Source organism: Apostichopus japonicus, chromosome 11 (genome assembly GCF_037975245.1).
Source record: "Apostichopus japonicus isolate 1M-3 chromosome 11, ASM3797524v1, whole genome shotgun sequence".
Classification (NCBI taxonomy): Eukaryota; Metazoa; Echinodermata; class Holothuroidea; order Aspidochirotida; family Stichopodidae; genus Apostichopus; species Apostichopus japonicus.
In genome coordinates this window covers 12,589,301-12,606,165 of record NC_092571.1, presented here as the reverse complement: position 1 = coordinate 12,606,165, position 16,865 = coordinate 12,589,301, and the positions used below count along the sequence as shown (strand labels likewise).

The 16,865-nt window shown below is 36.9% G+C and overlaps 1 protein-coding gene across 1 annotated transcript in view; it reads right to left on the bottom strand.

Annotated features, from left to right (window-relative positions):
• LOC139976256 (uncharacterized) overlaps positions 1 to 16,865 on the bottom strand; it is a 112,146-nt gene that overhangs the window by 79,270 nt on the left and 16,011 nt on the right. The window contains exon 4 of the mRNA XM_071984892.1: positions 7,333 to 7,379. The gene's annotated coding sequence lies outside the window, so the exon portion shown is untranslated. The remainder of the gene's footprint in view (positions 1 to 7,332; positions 7,380 to 16,865) is intronic.

Genomic DNA, 16,865 nt, shown 5'->3' with positions numbered 1-16,865 from the left:
CTTGGATATAAGATATAATTCTTGGAAAAAAAAAGCAGTTGTTGGTGTTATCCATACATGTATGCATGACCTCGCATATTATTTCACATTATGCAGTCAAGTTATATGCAAATCAAATATATTGCAATAACTTTTATATCTTAACGATGGCCAGAACAAAAAGAAGTTGTGGGGCCACATGGTTGTGCTTCTTTTCAAAAACGTTGTGATATTTGAAAGTCTCAAACTCTGGCTATCACCTAAATTGAGCATTCAAGCAGAAAGTCACACATTTTATTATTTTTAAGGCATACCACCTTAAATCAATTCACACTACATGCCTAGTCACATGACCTAATCCCACAAACATCATTTCTTTTAAAATTCTTTTCTCTTCTCCTCAAAAGGTCAAAATCAACTGACAATTAGACTAAATGAACGTAATAAAACTATAAATTTAAAAAAAAAAAAGAATAAAAAAAAAAAGTTGGCAAAATTTTATGTGCAAAAACTGTACCAGTTGAAGCTTTATAGGCATACTTAGTTGAATGAACCTAGGTTATTGAACAGTTCAAATGTTTTGTTCATTTGAAAAATGTACTTTTCCTCAAAGTTTTTCTTAGATTTTTCTCAAAGTTGTCAACATCTAATCGTCAAGATATAAATGCAACACAAAACGTGAGGATAAAGCCTGCGTTTCACGTGCCTTCGTACACAAACAAATTGTTATAAAACATCTTTTATTACTTTGTCGAAGAGAATCGTCGCTGCAACATGTATGCAGTCTGTTTTTTTTTACATCTGTTGCTGATTTATTGAGCTGTATACCAATCTGGTCACGTCTGCTAACGAAGTTAAAAGCTCATAAACAGTGGACATGCATGCCCGTTGTTCGTCGTTTCTTCGTGATCATCGGCTAAATCTATATTTGCGTACTTTAAAACTCGTCCGGGACTCATCAATGGCGTTGTAAGAGTATTGATCGGTTCGTTGTTGAAAGAGTCGAACCTTTCCACATATATATTGGTCAGGTCGGGTCTGCTCTCTTAACGCACATTTACACAAAACCTCTGGGAGCGGAAACTAAACGCTTGATTTAATCGAGTTCAAATTGGCTGTGAGTTGCAGAGTAAAATCTTTCTTCTTCACATTTTTATTTTTTACCTTTACAAAATTGATTTGTGCTATTTTTATTGCTGCATGTTCAAATTAAAGATATGTTCAACCAACACGGGTGATGGAGAGTTCATCTGAACTGAACGATCGTCCGTTCCAAGGTTCGACAAAGGTGCAGTTTGACAGATCGGCGAAAAAAACAGCATTTGATTTCAAAATTCTGAGAAATCTGCGACCCGCTCTCGTCTGTAAGTCATGTACACAGTGCATGGTGAAATTACAGGCTCTAGTAAACAATCTCATTGTTTTAGTACATGTGTAATGTCATCCCAATAGATTTAATGAAAAAATAAATTAAAAAATATACCGGGCAGATTTAATTTGAATTGAGATTACAAACGGCGCAACACCAGAAAATTTTACTGAAGTAAATTTAATTTTTATGCTCATGATGAGAATATGTTCTCTAGAAATTATCATGAAATATCTAATTGAATTTTTGAAAGGTGTTTGATGGTGGTTTTGATGGTAAACACTGAGGTGGTGTTGGTTAATACTACATAAACAGATGGTCTCGATAGGTAATAGTTGCTGTTAGTAAAATACAAAATACAGTTGGTTTCAGCAGTAAGCAGGTGTTCTCACTTCTCAGTAGTGTGTATAGATGTGGTGTCATTAGTAAACAGGTGCTATTGATAATAGACACAGTTGGTGTAAGTAGGTGTTTACAGTAGGTTACACATGGGGGTGTGAGGAATTAATAGGTGCTGTCATTAGTTACACAGATGGTGTCATTAGTAACTAGGAGCTTTCAGTTAAGTAAACAGATGGTGCAAGTAAGTAAGAACAGGTGCTATCTGAATAGTGTACAGATGGTGTCATTTACAAAAAGGTGCTGTCTGAGTAGTGTACAGATGGTGTCATTTACAAACAGGTGCTATCTGAGTAGTGTACAGATGGTGTCATTTACAAACAGGTGCTGTCTGAGTAGTGTAAAGATGGTGTCAATTACAAACAGGTGCTATCTGAGTAGTGTACAGATGGTGTCATTTACAAACAGGTGCTGTCTGAGTAGTGTACAGATGGTGTCAATTACAAACAGGTGCTGTCTGAGTAGTGCAGAGATGGTGTCATTTACAACAGGTGCTGTCTGAATAGTGTACAGATGGTGTCAATTACAAAAAGGTGCTGCCTGAGTAGTGTACAGATGGTGTCATTTACAAAAAGGTGCTGTCTGAGTAGTGTACAGATGGTGTCAATTACAAACAGGTGCTATCTGAGTAGTGTACAGATGGTGTCATTTACAAACAGGTGCTGTCTGAGTAGTGTACAGATGGTGTCAATTACAAACAGGTGCTGTCTGAGTAGTGTAGAGATGGTGTCATTTACAACAGGTGCTGTCTGAGTAGTGTACAGATGGTGTCAATTACAAAAAGGTGCTGCCTGAGTAGTGTACAGATGGTGTCATTTACAAAAAGGTGCTGTCTGAGTAGTGTACAGATGGTGTCAATTACAAACAGGTGCTATCTGAGTAGTGTACAGATGGTGTCATTTACAAACAGGTGCTGTCTGAGTAGTGTACAGATGGTGTCAATTACAAACAGGTGCAGTCTGAGTAGTGTAGAGATGGTGTCATTTACAAACAGGTGCTGTCTGAATAGTGTACAGATGGTGTAATTACAAACAGGTGCTATCTGAGTAGTGTACAGATGGTGTCATTTACAAACAGGTGCTGTCTGAGTAGTGTACAGATGGTGTCATTTACAAACAGGTGCTGTCTGAGCAGTGTACAGATGGTGTCATTTACAAACAGGTGCTGTCTGAGTAGTGTACAGATGGTGTCATTTACAAACAGGTGCTATCTGAATAGTGTACAGATGGTGCCAGTTAGTAAACCAGGTGCTGTCTGAGTAGTATACATGATGGTGTCATTACAACAGGTGATGTGGATTGTATACAGATGCTTGGTGCTAGTAAAGTGGTGTTCAAAATATTATTCTGATGGTATCATGTGAACAGGATTGCTCTCAGTAGTATACAAATGGTCTGAGTAGTGAATAAGTTCAGCTACAGCGGTCAACTACAAAATGTTCTGGAATTTTAAAAACATAGGTACAATACATAATCGTCAAAATCAATTCCAGTGCTGCTAAATCTGATCAGCATACAATCTGTGTATAGTGTGATGAACATTATTGAACATGCACTCCAAATAGTCGATTCACAAGTAAGATTTAGTGTCGTATAAAATTAATATTTTAACGTTCTGCACGCATGCATGTAGTCAATGAAAATAATAAAATCCATATCACATAAAAACACATTCAAATCTAGAAGAGGTAGCACGGTACTTTCATCATCCTCTTAATATATACTTTTAAGAAATCACTCAGAGGCATTGCAGTAACCTTCTTCTGCAATTAACAGGAACCGTACGCCAAGCATTTCACTTTTACCCGCATTGTAATGAAAGAGGTCTGCATATGTATTGGATTTGTTGTTTACAGTACATCAAATTGGCTGTGAGTTGCAGACTAAAATCTTTCTCCTTCACATTTTTATTTTTTACCTTTTCAAAATTGATTTGTGCTATTTTTATTGCTGCATGTTCAAATTAAAGATGTGTACAACCAACACGGGTGATGGAGAGTTCATCTGAACAGAACGATCATCCGTTCCGAGGTTCGACAAAGGTGCAATTTGACAGATCGGCGAAGAAAACAGCATTTGTTTTCAAAATTCCGAGAAATCTGCGACCCGCTCTCGTCTGTAAGTCATGTACACAGTGCATGGTCGAATTACAGGCTCTAGTAAACAATCTCATTGTTTTAGTACATGTGTAATGTCATCCCAATAGATTTAATTAAAAGCAAATAAAAAAATACCTGGCAAATTTAATTTGAATTGAGATTACAAACGGCCCAACAACAGACGTATACTGGAGTAAATTTATTTTTACGCTCATCATGAGAATATGTTCTCTAGAAATTAAAACGAAATACCTATAAACTGAGTTTTTGAAAGGTGTTCGATGGTGGTTTTGATGGTAAACATTGAGGTGGTGTTGGTAAATACTACATAAACAGATGGTCTCGATATAGCTAATAGTTGCTGTTAGTAAAATACAGTTGGTTTCAGCAGTAAGCAGGTGTTTTTAGTAGTGTGTAGAACTGCATATGTGGTGTCATTAGAAAACAGGTGCTATTGATAATACACACAGTTGGTTTAAGTAGGTGTTTACAGTAGGTTACACATGGGGGTGTGAGGAATTAGCAGACCTGTGCTGTCATTAGTTACATAGGTGGTGTCGTTAGTAAACAGGAGGTGTCAGTTAACTACACAGACGGTGCCAGATAGTAATCCAGTTGTTATCTGAGTAGTGTACAGACGGTGCCAGTTAATAAAAACAGGTGCTGTCTGAGTAGTGTACAGACGGTGTCATTAAAAAAAGGTGCTGTCTGAGTAATGCAGATTTTGATACATTTTCCTTGTATTTATTATTTCTCTCATTTCTAACCATTTGAAAATTGTCCCCATTCAACGTTTTCTTCTTGTAGAAATCTGGTTTTCAAATTCACCAGTTTCTCACCAAAAAAATTAAAATTGGTCCATTAATCCTATATTAAAATTACTACCTATGAAGCAACCCTTTTTTCTGGGATAATTATAGTCCCAAACTTGTTACCATTTACCTTAACAACTTGAATATATTGCAATGATCATAATACTGACGTGTTTGCTCAAACTATTAGACTGCACACTCCTGAAAAAATCCTATTAGGTAAAATAGGTAAATAATTCCATCTGGGCGATTCTAGACATTTCATCGCTCAGACTGGCCTGCTCCCCCCACCCCTCCTACCCCCCACCACCTCCTAGCATTTTCATTGTAGAAATGTCTCCCATGTAACTTGCAAATTGTGGTAACTTGAGATATGTGCAATATTTTCCACTTTGATTAAACTTGATCATTTCTTGGCATATGAGAGGGAAAGTTAAGCTACAGCGGTCAACTACAAAATGTTCTGGAATTTTAGAAACATTTGTACAATATATAATTGTCAAAATCAATTCCAGTGCTGCTAAATCTGATCAGCATACAATCTGTGTATAGTGTGATGAACATTATTGAACTTGCACTCCAAATAGTCGATTCAAAAGTTAGATTTAGTGTCATATAAAATTAATATTTTATCACGTTCTGCATGCATGCATGCATGCAGTCAATGAAAGAATAAAACCCATATCACATAAAAACACATTCGAATCTAGAAGAGGTAGGACCGTACTTTTCATCATCCTCTTATATACAAGAAATCACTCAGAGGCATTGCAGTAACCGTCTTCTGCAATTAACAGGAACCGTACACCAGGAATTTCAAGTTTACCAGCATTGTAACGAAGGAGGTCTGCATATGTATCGGATTTGTTGTTTACCGTACATCAAGGTTATTGTGGTGGGGGTGGGGGAGGGGGTAAGAGAGGGGGTGGGGAGGGAGTTGGGAGGTAGATAATAAAGACACTGAATTCTGGAGATAGCAAACATGCCCGTACAAGAACATGTATACCTGATCATAAACAGAACCAAATCAACGCAATGCTGCGCATATTGTACGGCTTGCAATGTTGCAGTACAGTTCTAACATGTTTGTACTCATATTTTCGAGGACTTGTAATTTTGTACTCATTTTTCGAAATACATGTTTGTGTATCGTAGCTAGGGCATGCATGCTCATGATAATGGTATTGAATTTGTTAATTAAGTATTCCTAAGGCATTAGACAATTAATAAGTCATTAAACACATAATCCTGCTTGTTATGCTTAAAAATGAAGACTTAAAAAGTCTAAATTCTGTCTGGTACGTTTGTGATAGAACTGGAATTGTACTCTGACTTTGTTTCAAACATGTCTATATAGCAAAGTTAGAACAAGAGTATAGGTGGATTGATCTATATTTGAAGTTATAAATTAAAGGCACTAAATAAAGACTTGCGCAAAAAGAAACGTCTAATGCCGGTAATCTGACCTAGTTTCGAAAAAGGTGTAACAGAAGTGTAAGACACCACCATCATTCCCAGAAATTACAAACACACAGCTTGCTACCATTGGTAATTAGACACTAGTGTACAGTCAGTACATACAGCTGCGGTCAATACCCACAGCACAGTGTACAAACGATACAGGGATGGACATCTCAGGTCCAGCTAAAGGTAACAAGGTATCACGTTATACTGTCTGCATTTTGTAGCGACGGAAAGTTAACTTTTTCAGATGGCCGCTTTAAGGCCTTAAAAGCTGATTCATATGAAGTTGAAATTTCAACGATTATTCAGGCATTTTTACCCATATATATGCAAGGTCTTACGTTATACAGTAGAGTTTACACTCTGGGGATCAGCGCTATAATGTACTCACATTTGTTCTAATATTTACCACATATGGTCTTATATGTACTAGTCAATGCAAATCTCACACACACATGAGAGAATATAAGCCTGTATTTAAGAGCATCCAAAAATTAAATCCATTGAGGCAAAAAGTTACAAATTGTCTATTTATCAAAGGTCATCTAGAAATTCATGAAATAATAACACAAGCTAGGCCTAGTTGTACTAATGTACTCAATTGTTTGTACTCAAACTTGTACTAATTACTTAAGGCTTTCTTATCGACACACATTAAAGAATATAATGTCAAAATTGGTCCATCCAACTTTTTTGTCAAGTTCAAAAAAGGTAACTTGATTTACAGCCGACGTCGTTCTTTTTCAAAGGCGCGATGATCAAGAAGTTTATATCATTGTACCCTGAATCATCGTGAATGTACTCAACACTTTGTACTCAAAATCATGTACCCGTACATGAAGTTCCACGTGGATATATAATAGTGTCCCAGTTGGTTTTGGATCTGTTAGATAAGCCGCGCTTTCAGCTGAGTAAATTTCTCGTCAAATTTAAGTTCCAAGGTACAGTAGCTGTTGAGATAATTACGGGACACTTCGCACTCTCACACATGTATGCCGGCCGCTTTATATTAATTTTCCTCGTCAAACCTTGTAAAAATCACACTTGGGACCTGATCATCTAGACTTAGACCAGCGCTCATCATACCTGTGGATTTGCACTCACATACATGCCCCCCCCCCCCAAAAAAAACTACAGTGCATTATCTCACACACATACAGAAGACTGATTAAAGTGTACATCCAACTAGTAATAAGTTAAAAGGCACTTACGGCTGAATTTGCAGCAGAATTTCAAGGTTGCCGTTTCGAACTATAAGCTGTAAAAGAAAAAAGGAAAAATAAAACTAAACTAAATCTGCTTTAATGCTGACCATGAAAGCTTCATCTTGACGATTATACATATAAATTTCAAACTATGTTAATTTGATTTGAGTTCACGACTTTTGAAAAAAATATATATATTTCGCTCCGAAACTTTTATCCGTCTGCCGAGCTCTAGATAAAAATATATCGGCGTCGGATCTTTCTTCTTTTTTTGTGGTTTTTCTCCTTTTTTTTTTCGTTCCTTCGTACGAGGAGATGCTTCATTAATTTCTAAATGCTCTCCGTTCCACCGAGTGCGCTCTTAACGTCCGACAGAACCAGACGTTTCTGACGTCAACCGAACTTTTACGACATGTTAAGCCCAAAGACCTTTAACAGATGTGTTCTGATTGTTAAAACAAAGGACGAATTAACAACTTTTATTAATTGTCCCTTTATCTGACAAAGAGCATTCATGTCACCTTCTTTCTTTATTTTTATTATCATTATTTTTTTTTTAGACTTTTAAGACAAATAAGAAAGTGCTTTGATCTCATTTAATTTAAAAAAAAAAAAAGAAGAAAAAGAATTGGTACGGGTTCAAAATGGCAAAATCGCTCCACGCAGTTAACGTTAGCGTGGTTCTGGTAATTGGTTTATGCCGGTGTGGATCCGTTTAACTTTAAGAGTGAGTGCTCATCAAGAATTTTAAGTTAAAACTTTTACTTCACCATTATGCTGACAATGTCTTATCTGTTTCTATAATAATAATAAATGAGACTTACATAGCACCAAATCTATGGCACTAATGCAACACAAAAACACTCTTATATTTTAATTATTATAGTATCTATAAGTCAGAATTGACAATATTTGTGTAAACATAGCAGATTTTAAAACAGAATTAAGGTTGACAAGTTTATTAAAGGTATGTTGTACTGGCCCCAAATATGCTAGATATTCAAATATGGTCACCTTTGGTCAATATTATTAAAACTGTTTTTTATTACAACCTTCCAGGTAATTTTCCTCACAGGGAGATTCAGTCATCTTACAGTGTGTGCCTTAAAACTGTCTGAGAGCAATTTGGAGAGTAAAGACCTCCAGTTAAGTGCATTTTGAAAACTTCTAACAATTATAGCATGCTATAATTTGGGGCCTATACTGACTACCTTTAACTTTGTAACAGAGGTGTGTCACAATAATCTTGACTTCTACACAACAGAACAGAGCAGAACAGTGAATATGTACAGTGACTTATAAACAGTGCTGAAGGTATCCCTGCAGTCTTGTCAAATTCATATAAAACTGAACATTAAAGGCATTGAAGACTCGCCCCAAACCGTGGCCGCCCTCTGAAAAAAAGTTAACTTTCTGTTGCTTGCATGTGAAGTTTTCTTCTTGTAGCTGCAAAATGCAGACAGTAATGAAACGTGATACCTTGTTATCTTTTATCTAGACCTGAGATGCACATCGCTGCTATGTACACTGTGTTGTGGGTATTGACCGTAGCTGTATCTATTGACTGTACACTAGTGTCTAATTACCGACAGTAGCAAGCTGTGTGTGTATTTTCTGGGATCAATGGTGGTGTCTAACACTTCTGTTACACCTCATTCGAAACTAGGTCAGATTACCGGCATCAGATGTTTCTTTGTGTGCGAGTCTGCACTCCCTTTAAAGCACAAATCATAATAATAAACAAGAAAAAGTGATATGAATCATACTGGACCAAATAGCTCCAGAGAAGTCACAATGTGTCCTAGTTTATAGCATATGCAGTATTTGTCCTTGCCATGACCTCACAAACCAAACTAGATATGACTTTTCTGACGAGACTCATATCTGAACTTGCTCCAGTGTTCGATCTTCAGGGGGAACAGAAATCAACACTTGTTTCTTAACATAAAAAGGAAATAATCCCTAATTGTCAAAATGAATATTATTATACAGCAGTGGTTTAAAACACCATTATAATGCTGGTCAAATCAATGAAAGATATGCACTTTAATTTTTCCTTTATTCTTTTTTTCTTTTATCCGGTATCATAAATCCCTTTCAGAACATGAAGGCAGGTCAAAACTTAACATACATTTGCATTTCGCAATGACAACGTATTAATAAATACAGGTTGAGTAATGTAAATTTTATGTCTGTTAATATTCCTCGAACCACTCCAGAAATTTTAGCATGACAAGAAAAGAGACAAAAAATTAAAAGAAAAAATGATTTGAAAGGTAATTTTTTATTGCAAGGTTACGTGTATTCGACTCAGACTTCTTTTACCAGACGCTGCGGAAAAATGATCAAATTAGGACGGGACGATTCGTCCTGTGACTCGAGAAGAAGACGTTGAAACTATTATCGAGGGAAGAGAAAGAGAAAACTTTTGAGAGGTTCTATCAAAATGAGTTTTGCTAAGCTTTACATGCAAGAGATCAACGACACAGGTAGAAGGGTTTGGCGGAAAACAATATTTATATTCCTCCATCCATCCATCCGTCCATCCCTTCATATCTATCTCTATAGTAGGAGAATTTACACATCAGTGCAAATAATTTATCTGGTGTCACATTTCAAAATTTAAGTATGTGTAGAAAATACGGTCAAATTACACAATCCGAAGATAAAAAACAGCTTTTGTACTCACACAATCCAAATAGGGGTTTTAAAAACTTGTATGAGCTACAAACAGTTACTACAGTTCCATAATAATTGCTACATATTTGTGTGAAAGCATTGTGGTCAAGTGGATAAAGGCAGTGGACTTGTGATCTAAGGCTTGCATGTTCGAGTCCTGGCCAGATCATTATGTTGTGTCCTTGGGCAAGGCACTTGATCTCCATTGCCTCTCTTCACCCTGCAGGTGTATAAATGGGGACCTGTGAGATAAACTATCAGTTGGGTTCTGTTTAGCCACTGCCATGTGGAGGGATTGTCTCTATGTTTGACAGGTTATTATTTCAAAATAAGTTAGTGTAGAAAATACGGTCAAATTACACAATCCGAAGATAAAAAACAGCTTTTGTACTCACACAATCCAAATAGGGGTTTTAAAAACTTGTACTGTATGAGCTACAAACAGTTACTAACGTTCCATAATAATTGCTACATATATGTGTGAAACCATTGTGGTTAAGGCAGTGGACTTGTGATCTAAGGCTTGCATGTTCGAGTCCTGGCCAGATCGTTACGTTGTGTCCTTGGGCGAGGCACTTGATCTCCATTGCCTCTCTTCACCCTACAGGTGTATAAATAGGGACCTGTGAGATTAACTGTTAGTTGGGCGCTGTTTAGCTGCTGCCATGTGGAGGGATTGTCTCTATGTTTGACAGGTTATCATCGTTGACCAGGGTAATATTGTGATGCGCCTTGAGCACCGTTATTGGTGGATATGTCTGCACTTTATAAATCCTCAATGTTATTATTAATATTATTATTATATATGGAAAATTGAGATACTACAAATCGTCTCAGACAGATTTTGTACTCTGCTAATTAATCTCTGCTCTCATGTACTAAAGGAGGACATAATGAATCATTACAAACTGCCTTGCTCAATTATTCCAATAATCAGCATATAATGGTATTTAAAGTTCATTTTGATCATTTTTCAATTGCCAATTCATCAAACAAATTTAATATACTTCCTGAAGTCTTTAGGCAAAATGAATGATGAATTGCTCGAAATAACCACAATTTCATGGAAATGTATTTGCCAATTTTGAGTGTGAGATATTTTCTGGAGGATTTTATATATATTTTTATTTTTTCTTTCTATAGCTCTAGATCAGGCAAATTGGATATAATAAGAGCAAAGTGAAGCATGACTTCTTATCTGTATTTCCCCGGTCTTTTTTGTTTTGGTGTTTTTTTTTATGTTATTGTCATACAACCAAAAATGTACAAAATTATGAAAGTGCAACTCAGAGGAAGTTCTTGAACTTGATGTAATTTATAAAAAAAAAAGAGGAAATTACCTTGCAAATTGTAAAGTAGCAGCTTTTAAATATTCAACTGATTATTGATTATGAATAAGTAAAACTTGTTGCAAGGCCCCCCCCCCCTCCCTACAGGTATTATAATGGCTGATATTAGCTCTTCTCATGTTAAGTAGCTTAATGTGAGGTGGCGAATCGTTCCATCTGTTCAGGGCAAAACACAGAACTGGTGTTAAATTTGAAGCCTGGCCCGGTGAATGTGCAAGGTGGATCATACGGACCCGTCTAAATCCCGACAATTCAGGATGTTTAAATTTAAACCGCATCAAACGAAGTAAATTTTACGGTCTAAACCCCAACCGTCCCCGGTTTAAACCGCATCAAACGAGGTAAATCTCACAGTCTAAATCCCGACCGTCCCGGATTAAATACAGAACAGGTGTTTAAATTTAAACCGCATCAAAGGAATTATATCTTACAGTCTAAATCATGACCATCTCAGGTTAAATACAAAACAGGTGTTTAAATTTAAACCCTGGGCATCAAACAAGGTAAATCTTATGGTCCTATTTCCAACCATCCCGGGCTAAATACAGATCAGGTGTTTATATTTAAACCGCATCAAACAAAGTAAATCTTACAGTTTAAATCCCAACCATCCCAGGTTAAAACCGAATCAAACGAAGTAAATCTTACGGTTTAAATCTCAACCATCCCAGGTTTAAACCGCATCAAAGAAGGTAAACCTTAAGGTCTAGATCCTGACCGTCCCGGGTTAAATACAGAACAGGTGTTGAAATTTAAACCGCATTAAACAAAGTAAATCTTACAGTCTAATTCCTGACCATCCCGGGTTACATACAGAATAGGTGATTAAATTTAAAACCCATCAAACGAGGTAACTCTAAAACCCAACCATCCTGGCTTAATACAGAACAGGTGTTTAAATTTAAGCCAATCAAACAATGTTCATCTTTATGGTCTAATTCCCAGCCTTGTACCCATGCACAATCAGTTGTGGGTGAATTTATGGTCATAGACATTTACTTTGACAGAGATCTCCATAGCTAGACAATATATTTTTCTCAACCTGAGATGGGATGATGGGGTGGAGGGGGGGAGGGGGATGGGAGTCTCTGAAAAATAGCTGCAAATTAAGGAATATACTGTATTGTTCCAAATGTTGGGTGTGAGGGGACTGTGTCCTTAATAATTTCCACAGTAATGATTTTGTTACAAAGACACGGTGCCATCTGAACAACTTGGACCAACACCTATTGAGAAAACCCTCCCTTCTCTCCCCACCACCTACCAGGCGCGTAGCCAGGAATTTGCCAAGGGAGGGGTGAAACTGTCGATTCAGCATTGCAAACTAACTAAGCGTAGTGCCACCATGGTTGGCGCGAAGCGTACAAGAAAATTTTGGCTGAAAATGCCTCCCAGATGGCTGGAAAAGGCACTTCCCAGGCCTTGTAAGTTGCATCTTAGCATTTTCTCTTTTGAAAATACTAGCGATATCATAAAAACATTAAAAAAAATTTTTTTAAATGCTCAAGGGGGGGCGGCTACCCCCTTCACCCCCCCCTTGGCTACGCGCCTGCCACCTACCCATCTCAAACCTGTGTCTTTATATATTTGCATTGCATGTTACTTCACTTGAGTTAAATGCTCCTCCAATACCAACAATTTTGCACCTCTCAGTTTCATTATTTAAATATTGCTTGAATATATAAATACAGCTGAATTTCATCCTTCTTAATATTTGATTTGTTGGATGAATTTGACATATATATATATATATATATACCATGTTTTCAGGCTCTAAATGTTCCCTGTTACATTCATGTATGGTATACATACCCACAGAATGTGGCAACTTTCAACACAGTATATACCATACGCAAAACACAATGCAATTTATATAGTCTTCATGATCAGCAACTTAGGTAGATTCTGGTGAGAGGTCTTAACCTGGTTCTAGATCTCTCCAGGTTAAATTCGAGGGTACGGAATGACATTTATAAATAGTGGACACTCAGCCCCCCCCCCCTGACCTTATGAACAAACTTATTGAGAAAACGAGCTTTAAAAAAACATTTACAATCTGCTTCTCAGCTTAACTAAAAGTCACATAATAATTCTTTGTCCTTCCTTGTCCTCCACACCCCTCTACCACCATCCTCCCATCCCCCTCCCCTCCTCCCTTCCCACCCAGATTAAAAATTTTCATCACTTCTATAGTCAGCCTCTGGGTACAAATCAAAGGAAGAAAATGCATGATTAACGACAGCTGATGAGACAAAATGCAAATCTCTCATCTGATACACCACTCAATGCACAGGCAAAGACTAAATTAAGCTTCGATATGGAGAAAATACATGTAAAGTTAGTACAGCAGGGGAGACTAGATTAGATGACTCCCTCATGGATTCACCCAGATTGTCACCATGGCGACAGAAAAGTCATTATTAACAGATCATAAATGTGTTGATTAGAAGAAAATGCTTTTGGGAAAAGAGTTGGCACTATTATATCTTCTTCGAGCTGTGGCGAATCTTTGATTTCGTCAAAGCCGCGTAAGGAGTTGAGATGTCTTAAAACATCGACGGAACAGATGAGTATATTTTTAGCAGGTTTTTTTTTTACCTTTCGTTAGAACCCTTGGAATATATTATGATTTTAGATTTGTTCTTTATGCAGCCTCAAAGGTGTGATTAGCGTTTTGAATGAAAAACTAATATCTTTTTTCAGCTCCAAGCGATGTCTTTTTCACATCGATATCTTCTTTTCTTTTCTTTTGTTTTGTCCAGGTTCAAAACTAATTGCATGTACGTTCTGAGAATTGCTAAAACTGGCAAATGACCAAAAAGATCTATCTATGGGATTATTAAAACCTCTGGGTTCAGTCTTCTTGACATACTTCAATATCTGTAATATTCAAGATTTGAACAATATGATATGATTCTTCTTGAGATGAAGGGTATCTTAGGCTTCTTAAGTGGTTTATTATGCAGACCTCTGAAAAACGACATTATTTTCATTCTACAGTGTAGCATTCCATATTAAAGGCTAGGGGGCAGGGGGGTGAGAGTGCATTGCCGATTAGGTCAAAGGGGTGATTAACCCCCTTTTTTGTACTAGGGGAGGTTAAAATGTCATCTCGTCAAGTGGAAATTGAGTTCTAAATGCGGGGGGGGGTGACAATTTTGGTAAAATGGAGGTTGTTTAGATGGTTTTTCAAATTTTGAAACAAATGTTCAAGAATTTGTTACTGTTTAGGTTGCAACTGCATATAATACATTGTATATATTTATATGAAAGAACTTACGCTAGGATTATTGGAATATTCTGTCCACTAGGGGGGGTGGGGGAGGGGGAGGGGTTGTACCTCTTGCCAGGTAGTGAATTCTCAGTACCAGTACTAATACAGAGTTAACCAAGTGTTCAGCTATTTATGTTATCTTGATGGAAGATAGATTAAGATCTCATCGACTTTCAAGAAGGGTTACCCAATTCCCTTGGTATTGGCCAGAACGTGACAATAATCTCGCGAACAGTTACAGTTTCAAGGTTTACAGTCTCGTATCAAGGCAAGGTCTTATTTCTCGCATGACAATTTTAAGCACAAAATTTGACCCCAGGTCATTGGTAACTTTATTTGTCACACCTGCACACTCAAGAGTGCAGTCATTCACGGGACACTACAGTGTGCCACATCTACAGTACATATCCCCCACCCTGTGGGACTTCCCAAGGGGTGCAGCTACGAACCCAGTGCATGCAACCATTTTTTTTTTTAAATTTTTAAACTGGGATAAAGAGTCTAGGCAGTGGAGGATTACGTGCCTTGCCCGAGGAAATGATGTAAATGATGCTTTGGTCCGAACTCACACATGCAAAGATAAATATCCTTAGATGGCAAGTCCATTTGCATTTATAGCCATTTGACCACGGCGCCCTCTCTCTACACCTTGTGGGAATTCTATCTGAGAGTTTTCATCGAGCTTGGTCAAGGAAATGAATCGACATTCGCTGTCAATTGTCAGACTCTGACAATTACATCGACATTCTTCACTTTTGAAAAATAATTCAATTTTCACTTAAAATTTATTTTCTGACATGTACATGTACACAGCAGTCAATGCAGGTGTCTGGTATATAAGTGCACAATGATGGACACCAGAGAAAAACAAAGGTCGGTTATCAAATTTAGTGACCGCAAGAGAATTACTCAAACCAGAAGAAAAAGACAGAAGAAAAGGCTTATTTAAGCAAGAAAAGACTATAAAGGAAAACAGAGAAACATAAACTATTGTTGAATGGAGACTTTGTATCAATAACTAATTTACAATTAGATAGGAATTCAAATTATTTGGAAATTCCTGAGAGTATAACTATAACCCAGCATATACAAGCATTGTGCCGGCTCGATCTTTTTATACCATGGATCGCTTCAGTAGAGAATGCTTTGAAAAATACAGTAAAATTATGAGTACCCAAGGATATAATAAAATAAAAAAATGGTAAAAGTCACTTCAACAGAGTGAAAATCTCCAAGTTTAATCCATCCATTAAAGATGATTCATGCCACATATGATTGGGAGCACTGCAGTAGAAATAAACCCCTATTAATTCATCAACATTAATACATTAAGTGAAGGAAGGAAATAAAAGGTGTCTTGTCCGTTGCTATGCAGACAGCAGACACCATGTTTTTTTTTATTGTTTTTTGGTATGTTCATCCACATACTGTATACAAAAGATTAAATGACTTGAGTAAGCCAGGTAGCTGTTCTTAACTTTTTTTTTCAAAATTTCTTTACAAAGAGGTGGCATGTGCAAATGATAGAGCTATAAACATCATATTTACCTATAGCTAAAGACACTTAGACATTGTTTTTTCAAGGTAATGAAGGTTCAAAGGAAACCATGAAATCATGCAAACAGAACAGTGTAGGGAAAACTAACAGACTGTTTAATACATCTTGAAATTGAAGTACCATCTCATAATATCCTGTGGATAATAATGTCAGTCCCTGATAAGACCTACAGTAGTCTTGTTCACATTTGAGAATGCTAGAAGGATCCCAGTCTGTTTTTTTTGTTACAAGCAATTTATAGTCAGCCAAAGATTTGGGGCCAACAGTGATGACCTATAACACTAATGATGCACCAAAACCAACATATTAAACTTGCAATGATTGCCCCAACTTTTTTCGGTTAGGCTTCTATAGTACACTCACTATATATGGATTTTAGAGTCACCTTAACCAAAGTCCTCTACTATGCAAATAGCCTCATCTAGAAAACTGTAAATTCCTCCAAACACACCGATACCGATGTTCCTTAATAGGTTCGGAGTCAAACAAACCATTCGAACCGTATTTCTAAAAGGACGTGTAGGCCTTCAAAAAAAGTGAAGCAAAGAGGGCTTTACTATGAAGTACATTGGAGCTACAATTCAGTGCATACTGCATTTGCTCACTTTTATGTACATCCAGACACCATTTGAACACAAAAATATGTTGGAGTATTAACCAACACTAATGCCGACAAATA